The 15498-nt window shown below is 47.3% G+C and overlaps 1 protein-coding gene across 1 annotated transcript in view; it reads right to left on the bottom strand.

Moving 5' to 3' along the window:
* Positions 1–15498, bottom strand: part of GLIS1 (GLIS family zinc finger 1) — a 266997-nt gene that overhangs the window by 102454 nt on the left and 149045 nt on the right. The gene's annotated exons all lie outside the window — the stretch shown is intronic.

The following is a 15498-nucleotide window of genomic DNA, read 5'->3' as shown; positions in this document are numbered from 1 at the left end:
GGGACTCTCAAGGAAACCCTTAACAGTGAAATACAATGATTAAACTATTTCAAAACGGCCTGCATCCCAGGCACCAGGCCCGGCACCAATGGGCCCAGAACAACTCCCCAGGCAGGTTCCTGGGTCCTGGAGAAAGTCACTGGTCAGTCCAAGCTCCTGGATCCTTCTACAGCTTCCTTCCTGTCTGTTTTTATCCCCTCACCAATGTAAGGCTGGAATGAGATAACAGACACAGAGTATTCCAAGAAGTCTAAGAGCTAAATAAAAGGCAGCTGGGAATTTTACCAGAAAGGAGAGGTGTAGTCTGATGCAGAGACAGGTGGTCTCAGAAGACCTGGGTTTAAATACTGCCTCTGACACACCCTGGTGGTAGGGCCCTGGACCAACATTTGGGGGAGCAGATGCTGATCTGCCTCGGTGAAGGAAGTCCTCAAAGGGAGGTGCCTGAACTGATGGTGAAATCCAAGATCATCAGAAATTGTCCCATTTATTGCTATTACTATGATGGGATTTTAAAGTTGTAAGTCCCAGGATCGCCCCCCTCCCCTCACTGACAGCCCATAGGCCCTGCTCCCCTGGGAAGCCCCAGCATGGGGATGGTTAGTCCAAGTTCATGGGAGGTGGTCAAGACAAGGAAGAGCCTATGGTACACACCTTCCCTTGACCAGGTGGAGGCATCACCTGTTCTCCAATGGGGGGGAGGAACCACAGGCCAGCCTATCCGCTGCCATGGCCCCTTCCCAGCAGTCCTCAATGTGGAGACAATTAGGGCCAGCTCCCGGCTCTGACAGAGGTGTTGAAGGCCCACCGCACACCTCCTGTTCTTATCCATTTTGGCTAGAGCCATCTGCTAGAGCATGAGCACTCCATCGAAGCTCTCCCAGAAGACCCAGGCAGGGTTCGGGGCCCAGAGCTCTAAGGTAAGACGCCAGGGGCCCAGAGCTGGAGCAGAAAGGGGCCCTGCCATTATGGGGTCTATAGAGAGAGACCCAGGCCGAGAGGGCTGAAGTGATTTCCCAATGGACAGATAGCTAACCTGCAGCTGCAAGAGCTCTCCTGACTCTTCTGTCTCTGTCTCTCTCTCTCTCTCTCTCTCTCTCTCTCTCTCTCTCTCTCTCTGTCTCTCTCTCTCCCTCTCTCTCTCTTTCCTCTATATCTCACTCTCCTTTGACTTTTTCCTCTGGCCCCCTCTCTTTGTCTCTGTCTCTCTTCTCTGGGTTTCTCTCTCTCCTCTCAGTCTCTCTCTTCCCTCTCATTCTCCTTTGCCTTTTTATTTTCTATCTTCTCTCTGTATTTCTTTCTCTCTTGTCTCTCTCTGCCACTCCTCCCTTCTCTGAATTTCTTGCTCTCCTTTGTCTTTTTCCTCTATATTTCTCTCTCCTCTATCTCTCCTTTGTTTTTCTTCTCTTTCTCTCTCCTCTATCTCCTTCTCTTTAGACATTCACTTGTTGTGTGACTTGGGTAAGATCTTTCTGTACCTCAGTTTCTCCATGTGTACAAATGAAAGCATTGGACTTCATAATAACCCTTCCAATTCTTATGTTCCTGGAATTGTTATCCCAGCCCCTCCAGCCTTTTGCTTCCATTGCGATGCCTCCCACCCCAGTCTCTAACTGCTCTTCATTCTCTATTCTCTCTTTGCCTGGACCAATCCCCACCATGGGTTCCCTTATCATTACTATGCAGAAGGGTCCCAGACCTCCACATCCAGCCCTAACATCTCTCCTGAGCTCCAGGATAGCAGCACTATCCAACTTTTAGACTTTTCCAGATAGACATCCCATAAACAACTCAAACTCAACTCAAGCAAACTCAACTTCTCGAAATGGAACTCATTGTCCTTCTCCCTCAATGTGGTCCCATGGTCATGGTCAAGGGCACTACCACCTTCCAGTGAGTCAGGCTCCCACCTCATTAGCATCCTCACCCCACAGGTGCCAAGTTCTGCCAATTCAGGCCCCACTAGACCTGCTCCATTCCTTTCTCTTCACTCCTACAGCTACCATGTTCATCTAGTCCCTCTCTTGGATTGGGGAAGTAGCCTCTTGGTTGATTATCCTGCCTTAGGTCTCCATGTTCCAAACCATCATTCCAATTACCTGCCAAGTTCCCAGGCCTGTAGTAAACTCTGGCCATGCCATGACCACATATGTCACTTCCACATAGATGCTGCTAATTACAGTGGCATAAACTTGTTTCTCCAGAAATGCCTGCGTTCTCTTAAGAGTTTCTTGGTTGTGCCCTTATGCAGGAAATGGGATTCATACAGAGCCAGGAGGACCCTCATACCTTAGAATGGAAGAACTCTAAGAGTAGTAAAGCAGGGAATGTCAGCGATGGAGGTCCTTAACAGGGGATGGCAGAGCTGGAAGGCGCCTTAGAACAGGGGATGGCAGAGCCAGGAGGGGTCTCAGAACAGAGGATGGCAGAGCTGGGAGGGCCTTTAGAATACAAATTCTTAGAAAGAACTTTAAATAACTTTTTTATAATTAGATTATTCTAATTCAGGGGCAGCTAGGTGGTGCAATGGATAGAGCCCCTGCCCTGGAGTCAGGAGGACCTGAGTTCAAATCTTGTCTCAGATCCTTAATAATTAACTAGCTCTGTGACCCTGAGTCATTTAATCTCATTGCCTTGAAAAAATAAAATAAAAAATAATAAAGATAATCTTGTTCAATCCCCTTATTTTCCAAGGAAATTTAGGCCAAGAGAGGTCACTCAGCCAACAGCTGGCAGAGCAAGGCTGAGAAGCAGAGCCAGGCTCCCCTCCCTGCCTGCTGGTCCCACAGTCCATCTCCCTCTCTTTTTCCATCACCACTGGAGTGATAACCTCAGGCAATCTCCAGGATATCAACAATTGTTTACAAAAATCAAGAGAAGTTTAGAAAGACTAGATTGTTTCAGTCATCTGGGGGCAGCTGGCACACCAAGGCACACCAAGACACACCAGGGACCCGGGATTTGGCTCCTCATTAAAAGCCATTTTTGCCTTCCTATCTTCCTCTCTCAAGCTCTGGATGGAAGCTTGGCTGAGTTACAGGATTGCTCCCCCGCAACCGAACAGCCCTCAGCAGCACAGGCTTCCTAGACATTCAGCTGGTCCCTTCTCAAAAGGACCTGATGGAACCTAGGTCCCACAAGCCTGGGGCCACAAGAGCAGGAGGGAATCATCTCATCTGGACTCATCAGAATCAAACAACAATCCACCATTCCCTGCTAATGGTCTGTTTGGTCAGAGGCCTCACTGGCCTTAGAGGGCCCTTGTCAAAGGAGGTTCTAGCGTCCAGGGTTTGAGGGAGATAGGGAGTGGGGGCTGACGGGTGTACTGAGGGGAAATGTTCCTGTTTCCCATGCAATGGAACACCTTCCCAACTTGACTCTGGTAAACCCAGTCTTTGGCCCCAAAGGAGACTAGCTGTATAGGGTAGATCCATAGTGGGACCCCAAGAGAGACTTCATCAGGTCAGAGACTGCCAATGGGGTCTACCACTGGAACTGAGCAGGAAGCAGGAAAAGATCCTAGATCCTGAACAGGGAGAGTCTTCAGTGGCTTCCTGGTCCCACACCCTCATATTACAGATGGGGAAACTGAGGCTCAGGGAGTGACACAGGGTTTTCAGCAGCATGCTTGACCATCACCTTCCCCTCCCCCCTCCTTTTTCTACAGGCAGGAACTGTGGTCCATAGAGATGAAGATTCTCTCTGTCTGTGCCCCAGAACAGAGATTGGCTGCGACACCATATTCTCTTTCCAACAATTCCCACTTCCCAGAAGGGGGTCAGAACCAGGCAGAGGCTAGGGCTTGAAGCTGGGGTCCTGGGAACCCTCTGAGACATCACTGACCACGGGTAGACTCTTTCACCTCTGAGTGGCCCATTTCTTTCTTTCTTTCTGGCAAGGTCACATAGCTAAGTATTAAATGTCTGAGACCACATTTGAACTCAGATCCTCCTGACTCCAAGGCCAGTGCTCCATCCACTATACCACCTGGCTTGTGGCCAGAGGTCTTCCCTACACAGTGTGGGTGAGCTGGGCAGTTTCTAGTCCCTCCCAGCTCTGACATTCCCTGTTCTAAGGGCCTTCCCAGATCTGATGTTCTGGACCCCTGATCAAGGCAGCACCTCCAACACCATGGAAGGCTCATCCACTCTGTAGAAAATCCAGTTGGTTTTTTTTTTCACTGAACTCAGTAAAAGATCTTTTTAAAAGCCAAATGCTTCCAGTCACCTCCCTTGGGCTGGGCTGGGCAGGGATGGGCACTAGGTGTTAATGTGTGGTTGGTAGAGGGAGGGAAACCACATTAGCCTGTAAATAAATGGCTCCGGAAATCTAGGGCCCCCACTCCAGGGAGCTAATTGGACCAGATTGGTCCCAGTGAGCTGGGGAGAGGATTGTTCTCCAACAACTGTTTTCCCCATGACCATTAAGCCTCTGATTTTCTTTGGGTAGAATCTGCCTGTACTTAGAGGTCTCCTTGCTGAAACAGTGAAGAGATGGCCTAGGCTTGGATCCCAACTCTGACACAAATGGGTTGTGAGACCCTGGGCAAGTCATCACTTAACCCATGGAGGTCGGACGGCTCTCAAAGACCCCCCTCCACACACACACACACACACACACACACACACACACACACACACACACGGAGTTTCAGAGCAGAGCGGCTGATCGGCATCGGGAGAGGGACTTTGCTACCTTGGACTTCTCAGCATCCAGTGAAATCACAGGTGTGTACCATATCCAAATAGCAACAGGAATAAATGAGTGAGGGGGCACCTAGGGGGCACCTAGGTGGCACGGTGGATAGAGCACTGGCCCTGGAGTCAGAAGAACTTGAGTTCAAATCTGACCTCAGATACTTAAATAATTACTTAGCTGTGTGAACTTGGACAAGTCACTTGTGTCATTGCCTTGCCAAAAAAAAAAGGAAGGAATGACTGAAGCCCTTATTAAGCACTTACTTTATACCATGCCCTGTACAGACCACTTAACATTTCATCAAGGGCTTTTATAACCCTCCTTTCTTGCTCCTCTGCTGTCCCCCCAAATTAGATGAGTCTTCCTGACTCCAAGTCCAGTGCTCTGGGGACTGTAGCACCCCTAACTGCCTCTCCAGACTATAATTTCATATAAATGGGGTCAGAATTCTCATCCTCCTTTTACATGTGAGGGACCTGAGCACATACTTGGTGCTTGGTTAAGGGAGGTAGAATGAATGGAAGTCACCTACAAGAACGAGTTAGTGGCTTTAGCCAATGAAGATTCTAATGAGAACTGGAGTCACCCGAAGACAACTGCCAGCCCGACTTCCTTGGCTCACACAGCTCAGTGATGAAGAGAGACTATGGCTAAATGGTTGGTGAGTGTGCTCAGGAGACTAGCATGGAGGCAAGGAGATGCTCAGAAACTGGGAGAGGGGAGAGCGAGACAGGGTGGGATCAAGATGTATGTCTGCCTGGCCTGGTCCTCTCCAGCTTTTAGAGCCAACAAGGCCCTTGGACTAACCCCAAGCCGGCTCAGCCCTTCCTTTCACCTTCCTCTCCTGGTCTCCTTTATCTTCCTAAGAGTCCCAAAGTCCTGGGGGCTGTATGCGGCTCTGCCACATCTCTGGCATCAACCCCTGAACTGCTCCCAGGGCTGACCCCTGGTTCGGGCCCTTGCGGCCTCTCCTCTGGACTCCTGCTTGGTCTCTGCATCAGCTCTCTCCATACTAAGCCATCAAGAGCCTCAGCTATCAAACCCCACAGCTATCAAACCCCACATCTGCCCATAGAAGTCCCCACTCAATCAACCCCAGTGGCTTCCTATTGCAGAGCCCTTCACCCACTGGCTACAAATTGACTTTAGAGCCTCAGCAGGCACTCTGATAGTCAGTCAAATGGGTTTTCTCCCTCTTCCTTAGTCACAACAACCCACCTCCCATTGCCATACCTTTGACCATCCCCCCTGCCTGGAGGGCCCTCCCTCAATCATCCACCCTTACACTTTCTTTAAGATGCAACTCAAAAACCTCTTTCTACATGAAAGTATTTCCTGATTCTCCCACTTACTAAGGCTCATCCTCCCTAACTGCCTCGCATTTATTTATCTTATACATATGCTATAGACAGACAGTCAGATAGATTGGAAGGACAGACAAACAGATGGGTGGAATGGATGAATAGATGGAATGGATGAATAGATGGATGGATAGAAGATAGATGAATGAGAGATAGACAGAGACAGATGACAGATAGATGGATGGGAGGGATGGATAGATAAATTAGATGGATGGATAGGTAGACAGACATAGCTGGATAGATGGACTGATGTATAGATAGATAGACAAACAAAGATAGACTGGATGAATGATCGGATAGATGGCATGGATAGGAGGGATGGAAAGGACAGATGGATGGTAGACTGGATGGCTAGATAGGCATATAGGTAGTTAGGCAGACAGACAGATAGATGGATAGATATGTAGACAGACAGATAGGCAGATAGATGGAAAGGTAGATAGACAGATGGATGGATTAATGCATAGATAGATGGGTTGATGGAGAGAAAGAGAAAGAAATAGACAAACTGGATGGGTAAATAGATGGATGGGATCGAAGGATGGATGAAAGGGATAGAAGGGAGGAATGGAGGTTTGGATGGATGGATGGAGGGATGGATGGATGGATGGATGGATGCCCTTGTTGTCTTCCCCTAGAGAAAGGAAACTCAGTGGAAGGAGAAATTGTTTCATTCTTTGGTCAGGTACCTGCAGAAAGAAGCATAGCACCTGTTATAAAATGAAGTTGTAGATATGATTGCTGCTATGCCTGGAATCAGGAAGATCTGAATTCAAATGTGACCTTAAATACTGACTAGCTGTGTGACCCTGGGCAAGTCACTATAACTACTGTATGCCTCAGTTTCCTCATTTGTAGAATGGAAATAATAACAGCACCTCCATTGAAAGGTAATGTTGTTAGGAACAAATGAGATAATGAGATATTTACTACAAAAAAAAAAAAAGACAATACTTGGTCCAGTGTCTCATATAGTAGGTGCCATATTAGTGTTGATTTCTTCTCCATTTTCCCTTTCCATAGTCTCCCAGGATGTCACAAATAGAAGAGCTGAATTGTAAACCCAGCTCCACACCACTTGACTGAGAGGCCAGGTCACAAAGGGGTTAAAGGCAGCCCTTGGGCTGAGGACTGGGACCCTTGGAAGCCTCTGCTGCCAGCCTGCATCCAGGCTGTTTGGGGGATTGGGAGCTGGGCCAGGATATAAAATATTTCTGATGGATTCCCATTTTATCATTACCCATGTAAGAAAAATGTCTCGCAAGCATCTCAACATGAGAGAGAACGGTAATCGCTTGCAGGCCTCGTAGGCGCTTTCATTGGGCAGCCGGGGAGATTTATTGCCCGGATGATGAAACAAAGAGCAGTTCTGCAGAGGACCCACCGGCAGACAAGCCCTTCCTCTCTCCAGGTCTGCAGGGAGCTTGGGCAGTGGGGCCCAAGATCCATCACCCACAGCCCGAGGATGCCGGGTGAGGCCAGAGGGGCATGGAACACATCTGGACCCACTCTGAAAGGAATGTGTCCGTCCCCAAGAACAGAGCGGCCCAGGGCGGTCGGCTGCTTCTGAGCAGAAGAGAGAGAGAGAGAGGGAAGATCAATGAGCCCCCACCTGGCAATCCTACAGCAGAGGAAAACCATAGGAACAGAGGGATGCTAGCAAAGAGACCTACTCTCTTAAGACTCCTTTTTCAGACTTTTTTGAGTCTCTTCATGAGAACTGTAAGGGAATGATAACGGTCCTGGCCATAAGTAGTGAGTTGTAAAGTAACAGAAGGTTGGGGGGTTCAGGTAGGGGGATGGGGGGAACAGAACTTAAACCAGGGAATGTCAGAGCTGGGAAGGGTCTCAGAGGATAGAATGTTAGAGATAAGCTTTTATTTGCTGGAGGAAACTAAGGCCCAGAACAAAGTGGGGACTTAATAAATAATAAATACTTACTCTGATAAGAAAAAAATTTTAAATAAAGAATGAGTGAATAGAAGTAATGAAAGAAGGTCCCAAAGGCCCCCAGACCAAATAAAATTGTCAGAAAAATTATCCCTGGTTTGAAAAATAATAATTTTCAAAGGTTCAAAGACATATGAATGAGATGTTTACAAACTCTGCCATCCTGTTCTAAGGCCCCTCCCAGCTCCGACATCCCGTTTTTAGATCTCTTCTAGTTCTGACATTCCCCTGATCTCAAGTCCTGCCCAATTCTGTTATTCTCTGTTCTAAGATGCCTCCTGGCTCTGACACCCCCAATTCTAAGGCCCCTCCAACTTCAGACATTCCCTGTCCTAAGGTCCCTCCCAGCTCTGACATCCCCTGTCCTAAGACCCCTCCCAGCTCTGACATCCCCTGTCCTAAGACCCTCCCAGCTCTGACATCCCCTGTTCTAAGGTCTCTCCCAGCTCTGACATCCCCTGTCCTAAGGTCCCTCCCAGCTCTGACATCCCCTGTCCTAAGGTCCCTCCCAGCTCTGACATCCCCTGTCCTAAGGTCCCTCCCAGCTCTGACATCCCCTGTCCTAAGACCCCTCCCAGCTCTGACATCCCCTGTCCTAAGACCCTCCCAGCTCTGACATCCCCTGTCCTAAGACCCTCCCAGCTCTGACATCCTCTGTTCTAAGGTCTCTCCCAGCTCTGACATCCCCTGTTCTAAGACCCTCCCAGCTCTGACATCCCCTGTCCTAAGGTCCCTCCCAGCTCTGACATCCCCTGTCCTAAGGTCCCTCCCAGCTCTGACATCCCCTGTTCTAAGGTCTCTCCCAGCTCTGACATCCCCTGTTCTAAGACCCTCCCAGCTCTGACATCCCCTGTTCTAAGACCCTCCCAGCTCTGACATCCTCTGTTCTAAGATCCTGCCCAACTCTGACATTCTTTGTTCTAAGACCCTTCCTGGTGCTGACATCCCCTATTCTAAGACCCCTCCAGTTCTAGGCCTTCCCTGTTCTAAGGTCCCTCCCAGCTCTGCCATCTCCTGTTCTCCTCCCTCCTGACGCTCCCTGTTCTAAGGCCCCTTCAACCTATGACATTCCCTATTCTAAGGACCACCTGTCCCTCTAATACTCTCAGCAACCTCCCAGTTCTCTAACATTATATGCATGGAGACATTTTTCAATTCCAAGGGCTTTTCCACAAATATCTTGATTTGATTCCAATGGGTCCTATGATGTTGACAAGACCTGGTTTCTACTTTCCATCCCACAGCCAAGACAAAGGTGAAGGAACTGGGACTTGGAGTGGGTCAACACTTTGTCAGGGATCACAGGGCCTTAAGACATCTCTCTTATCCAAAACTGGGAGAGATCTGGGAGTGGCCCAGAGGAGGAGCTTGGTTTTTTTCAGGCCAAAACTTCAGCTTCCACAGAGTTCTTCCTAATCCCTGATAGGATCCCTGAACCTGAATCCTGAATCCATCAGGAAAGGGAAGGGACACAAATGAAAACCGCTCTTACCAATCTGCAGCCCAGAAAGGACTGGCTTCATCAGGAAGCTTAACAAGGCTATGGCTGGCAGGGTTTTTAAACAATATTTCATTTTATTGCCTTTTAATTTGACCAGAAACCTCAATTCGGGACAGCCAAGTTATTTGGTTTCATGCAACTAATTAGTTCTACCGGAGGAAAAATGGCCAAAAAGAAAGAAAGAAAAAAAGAAAGAAAACCCCTGGGCTGTTAAACACTCCAGCGGCTGAAGGGGGTCCAGGCAATGAAACAATACTGCTTCATTTTCATGTTGTTTTATTGACTGGAGTCTTGGGGCTTTTTAAGAACACACTTTGAAATACACTTTCAGATTTGGACACTTTCTAAACATTCAGTGAATGAAGGAAGGAAGGAAAGAGTGAATGAATGAACTTGGCTTGGCTCTGAGTTCAGTCTCTGTCACTCAAGCAAGTTTCAATCTCATAATTCAAGAATAAATCATAGGATTCTGAGAGCAAGAGGGACTTCCAAGACCATTTGGTTCAATGGGGACGGAAGATTCTGATGTCCCTGAGGTTCAGTTTCATCATGTGTAAAATGGAGACAATCACAACTACACTGGCCACATGAAGGAGAGCACCTTGGAAACTTCTATCCAAACATATGATAGACTGCTCTCAACTTCAGTGACCTCCTCTAGGGAGAAAATAGATAATAGAAGAGAGAGTAGGAAACCTGAAAAGGACCTAAGAACAAGGGATGTCAGAGCTGGGAGAGACCTAAGAACAGGGGATGTCAGAGCTGAGAGAGACCTAAGAACAGGGGATGTCAGAGCTGGGAGAGACCTAAGAACAGGGGATGTCAGAGCTGGGAGAGACCTAAGAACGGGATGTCAGAGCTGAGAGAGAACTTAGAACAGGGGGTGTCAGGGCTGGGAGGGGCCTGAGAATACACAGTATGTCAGGGTTGGGAGGAGTTGGAGGTCCTCTTGTCCTTCATTTTACATGTAAAGAAACAAAAACTCCCAGAGGGGAAGAAGTTAATTTGCCCAAACTCAGAGCCATAATTGAGCATCTTAGCTGAGATCAAACCCATGCTCTTGCTACTCCAAGTATTTTTTCAATTGACCTCAAAAATTACAGTGGAACCTTGGCTGCCCAAAGCAGACTCATCCCTCATATGACTTGAGAAAAGTGAGGGCCAGAGCTGGGCTGACCCAGTGAATGAGAAAGCCCGGGTCTTTTGCTTCCTCACAGCCTTTTGCTGGGCAGGGAAGGGAGGGATGTCAGTGTGAGAGTGTGACCTTTAACTCTGACAACGCGCTTTCCGAACTGCAACAGTCCTCTGAAGTAAGCAGGGCAAGGGTCTTGACTCCTACCATGTAAAGGGTGGGAAACTGAGGCACCAGACAGGTGGGATGAGGAAGATGTGCTCAAGGTTAAAGAACAGCTAATGAACTCAGGTCAGCTAATAAATGCAACTCCAGGTCCAGGATTCTTGCCCCAAGCCGACACTGCCCACCACAAAGCAAATAGACAAGAGACACTTCCCCCAATAAATCTCCATGTCCAGAATGGAAAGAAATTTAAGGGCAGGTCATTTTGAAGGGACTGGATTGAATGGGCTCATGAGCTACCACTTGTTGGTGATGGTCTTCCATTGACCACAGGGTGTGAGGGGAAAGAGGTCAAGGGCCCCAGAAGTCATCATGACTCCTTTCTGAGAAACTGCTCCTTTCCCGAGGCCTGAAACCCGTTAAGCCGGCTAATTTCTGCTGTCTCAGACAATCGAAATTCCACTTGTCTGGGAGATCCAATCTCAGAAAGACACGAGACTAATCTTTCAAAAGCCAGAGCCCCGTCCTCCTGGCACCAATATTTTGGTTGGCTGTCCTTCGGATTCAAATGCAGATGAAGCTCCAATTTAATAAGGCTAAAATAACATGAGTTAAGTATGAAACATAACAGGATATTGCCGAGAGATTAGGTAGTTTCCTTTTGACTACTTGTAGATCCCAAAGAATAGGAAGGGTAGGGGAGAAAATTCCCCAACCAAGCCCCAAAAGGGTCCCATCAATGAGACAGGCTGACCCATGGATGGGTCTGGTGGCCCAAAGAGAACCCAGGAAACCCCCCAGGTCCATCCTGGCTCCAGGACTGAGATAACCCCGGCCCAGGAGGGAACGCAAGGCAGATTCCCGCCAACACAATCGACAGGCCGGGCCGCAGCAGAAGCAGGCCGGTTAAATTTAAACCAGCTGGAAGGATGGGAGTGTTACAGTTGGATGAGGAGGAACCTTACCTCATGAAAGGCCTGTGGAAACTGCTGTTGGAAAGATAATCAAAGGATTAACTGTTGCTTTCGGCCCGGACCAATCGCTTTTCAATCAAAACGTCTCTTCTATTTCCTGTTCTCGAGGAGCCTGGATTCCCAGATTCCTTTTGTCTATTACAGCCCACGGTATCAAAGCTTGTCATGAGAAATTAATAATTGTCCATGGAGGAGAGAGTTTATTTATCTGGGCGGCCATGCTCCTCGCCAGGAAAGACGGCAACCCCTACCTACAGAGCCGGCCAACACCGGTGGGAGGAAAAAACCACCTTGGCGGAAGGCGAACTACAGAAGGTGGACACAATGGATGATTGTGGGACAGTCAAGGGAAACCCCCTCCAAAATCCAAGCAAATACAAGGGGATTGAGGGGGGCCCTACTCAATCCACAGCCTTTCCCCAAAAAGAGAAATCCATTAGGAAACTAAAAAGGGAGAGATGGAGATGGGTAAAGAAAGGGAATCTTCATCCTGGCAGCCTGGAGGTATCTCAGGAGACCAAATGGGACAGTATTGGAGTCTTGGTCTTGGTTTTGCTTATTGGAGCTTTTCTTTACTGTTTCTAGAGCCCAAGGGGCTAGGTTCGAATCCTGTCCCTGATTCTGTCTACCTATAATGTAGGGCAAGTCACTCTCTTCCAAAAAATAGGCAGACTCTTCCAGTCCTACATCTAGAGCATGAGAGCCTCCTCTCTGGGCCCTCAAGGATGTAATCAAGTCAATTAAGCCCTCCCATGAAAAGAGTCTGAGAGAAGAGTCTGGAACCCTGCTCTGGCCTGCCTAGCACAAGATCTGGGTAGACCAACCTGGCAATGCATATCTGAATAGTAACCCAAAGAACCTGACTTATTTTTAGGTGAAAGATCTGGCCTTGCCCAGTCTGGTGTTTGCAGGAAACTTGGGAGAGAATATGAGGAGATTGGGGTGGGGGTGGGGGGTAAAGAGTGCATTAGAGCTTCACTCTGGGTGTCTCCCCCAAGCCTGGACAGTCAGGTCATGTCCTCTGGCCCATTCAGATATGACACCTCAACCAGGTGTTCTCAGAGAAGAGATCTGGGGCATTGGAAGTGCCTTAAAACAATGTCTCCTCTCCCCATCCCCAAAGATTTCAAATTCTTTGCAGAAGAGACCTTCCACATATGAAGGGACAGCAGCTCTCCCATCGCTGAAGGTCTTCCAGGCTGAGTTAGAAGGTGTTCCAAGGTCTAACGGGTATGGAGGAAGACATTTGGTGGAAGACTTGGTTTAGAATTCACCCAGAAAAAAATTCCAATATTCATTTCTCTTTTACCAGCATCAGGTTCTTTCTCTACAAGATAAGCCTAATCACATTGGCCTTCCTTAACCCACAGAACTGTTATGGATAACCTTGAGGGCTGCAGACCCAGTTCATACATCTACACTGAGATTGGGACCATGCCTTGGTAATGTCATGGTGTTACAGAAATGGGGATGGGGAAGTTATTAATTTTATTATTGTTGCTGAAGGGAATCCCCTGTATTTTAGAGGGGTTCTCTTTAGCTGAGGCCTCAGCAGAACATGAGAAGCCTGATCTGGGACAGGACTTAGGGTTGACTTCTTCACCTTTCTGAATGTCTCAGATTTCCCTCTGGCAGGCTGGTGATCCTTTCTCTGAATCATGTTTGTCAATGCCAAAAATAAAATGGAGCATGGGAATTTGGTTAGAACACTTCATAGATTACCAAGGAAATCAATTCTATCAAAATACAGTTATTCAAATATTAAAAAAAAAAATCCTGGCCCCCAGGCTAAGAGCCCCTGACTTGGAAAGACATGTTGGGCAGCCACTCATAATGGCGGTCTTATGACCATTACAGACTTGGCTTCCGATATCCGAGTGTACATCACTTTGGCTACTTTTCTGCTGATGTTCTAAGTCACTCCCAGGACATTTCCAGACTTGGCTACTTCTGCTAGGGATGTCCTCCTCAACCCCACACCTGGAGGATGGGAATCGAGCTAGATCCCATCAAAGCCAAGGTTGAGCAGATCCCACTACACAGATCTTGGAGCATTTGTGTTTCTATGGATGGAGTTCAAACCATGCCTTCCAAATCCAACAACCAGCTGAACTTGGTATTTCAGATCCTGGGTTCTGAGGGGAGAGTTTTCACCATTCTGACCCAGAGAAGGCCATACTGACACTTCCCAGTCATTTCCAAGTTACCTCTGAATAGACATTCCCACCGCATATCCACCCCCATTTGAATGGGAGCCTTTTGAGGTTGTGGTTGTCTTTGCCTTTCTTTGTATCCCCCACGGCTTAGTATTGTGAATGGCATACAGCAAGTGATTAATAAATGCTGGCTGTTAATTTATTCAATTTAATCCTCTCCATTAGCCTAGATTCTAGTCTTTTTTTTTCCTAAAATTTTTTTTATTGTTTTTCCTCTCTATATTATACTTTTGTCACTTCTACAGTTATCAGTGGGTTGGGTTCCAGCAAGTGCCTCCACTTTCCTGAGCCTCAGTTTCCCCATCTGTAGAAGGAGGGGATTTAGCTGCCCAAAAGTGGAGGTGCTGAAAAAAATGTCTGTTCAGTGACTGAATCAGAAAGCATTATTAAATGGCTAGAGCATCAGAGTCTCCTCTCTGGGTCCTCAAGGGTGGAATCAATCCAATTCACTCCTCCCACGAAAAGGATCTGAGAGAAGAGTTTGAAACCCTGAAATCCTGGAAGAGGGAATGAGGGGAAAGGAGAGGAAGAGCTTATGTCCCCATGCTACTATAGGTCAGGGAAGCCAGGGCTGTTCCTCTTACTAGCTGGGTGACCCTGGAAGAGTCAACTTAAGTAAATCACTTTTTTTCAGACAAAACAAATCTATAACACATTTAGTAAATTATAAATATAGAAACTCATAAAAATGTATGTATTGACATAATCATGAGTTTTTAACACTACCTTAACAATGGAATTAAGAATAGTTCATTCCTCAAAATGGAGGCAGATTGTTTTTTGACCCTAAAGCATTATATCAGTGGTTATTACTAAAAGTTTACTTTTAGTAATTTCTGCCAAGTCCTGTGCTCTCATACAATATAAGTGACATACTTCTATAAATGTCAAATTTATTTACTCTCTGAGGGTTCCACTTGTGACCCTGGGTAAGTAACCACTGTTCAGCCCAATATTGGCATGACATACCTTAGAGGGATAGGAGGTGACACGGGGGAAAGAACCTGGTCTGGAGACAAAAGACCTGAGTTCAAATCGGAGATCACCAACTAGCCATGTGACTCTGGGCAAGTCACATAGCCTCTGTCTGCCTCAATTTCCCCAAGTGTAAAATGTTAACCTCTCGGGGTTATCATAAGGATGAAATGAGGTATTTGTTAAATTCTTACACAGGGCCTAGAGCATAGTAGGTTTGATATAAATGTTTATTCCTTTCCTTCTCTTCTTTTTAAATAAGATCATTAGGCAGAAAATGTTTTGCCAGTCCCCACATGGTAGTTTCCCAACCCCTGTAAGTAGGAGGATCTCTTTTTTAACATTAAAAAGAATACTAGCAGAAGACGACATTATACAAGTTGGGTCTTGCATTGTCCACGCAGAATACACCAGACTGGTTACGGCCCCATTAGTCTGACCTTTGCCCCCTCTCCGCTCCCAGGAGAGGGGTCCAAGCCCAGTGTGGTGGCCAGGCTTCGATACACCAGTCAGGAATGTGATCCCT

Source organism: Macrotis lagotis, chromosome 2, assembly GCF_037893015.1.
Source record: "Macrotis lagotis isolate mMagLag1 chromosome 2, bilby.v1.9.chrom.fasta, whole genome shotgun sequence".
NCBI lineage: Eukaryota > Metazoa > Chordata > Mammalia > Peramelemorphia > Peramelidae > Macrotis > Macrotis lagotis.
Note: the sequence above shows the minus strand (reverse complement) of the source record. Positions and strands in the feature narration are given on the sequence as shown.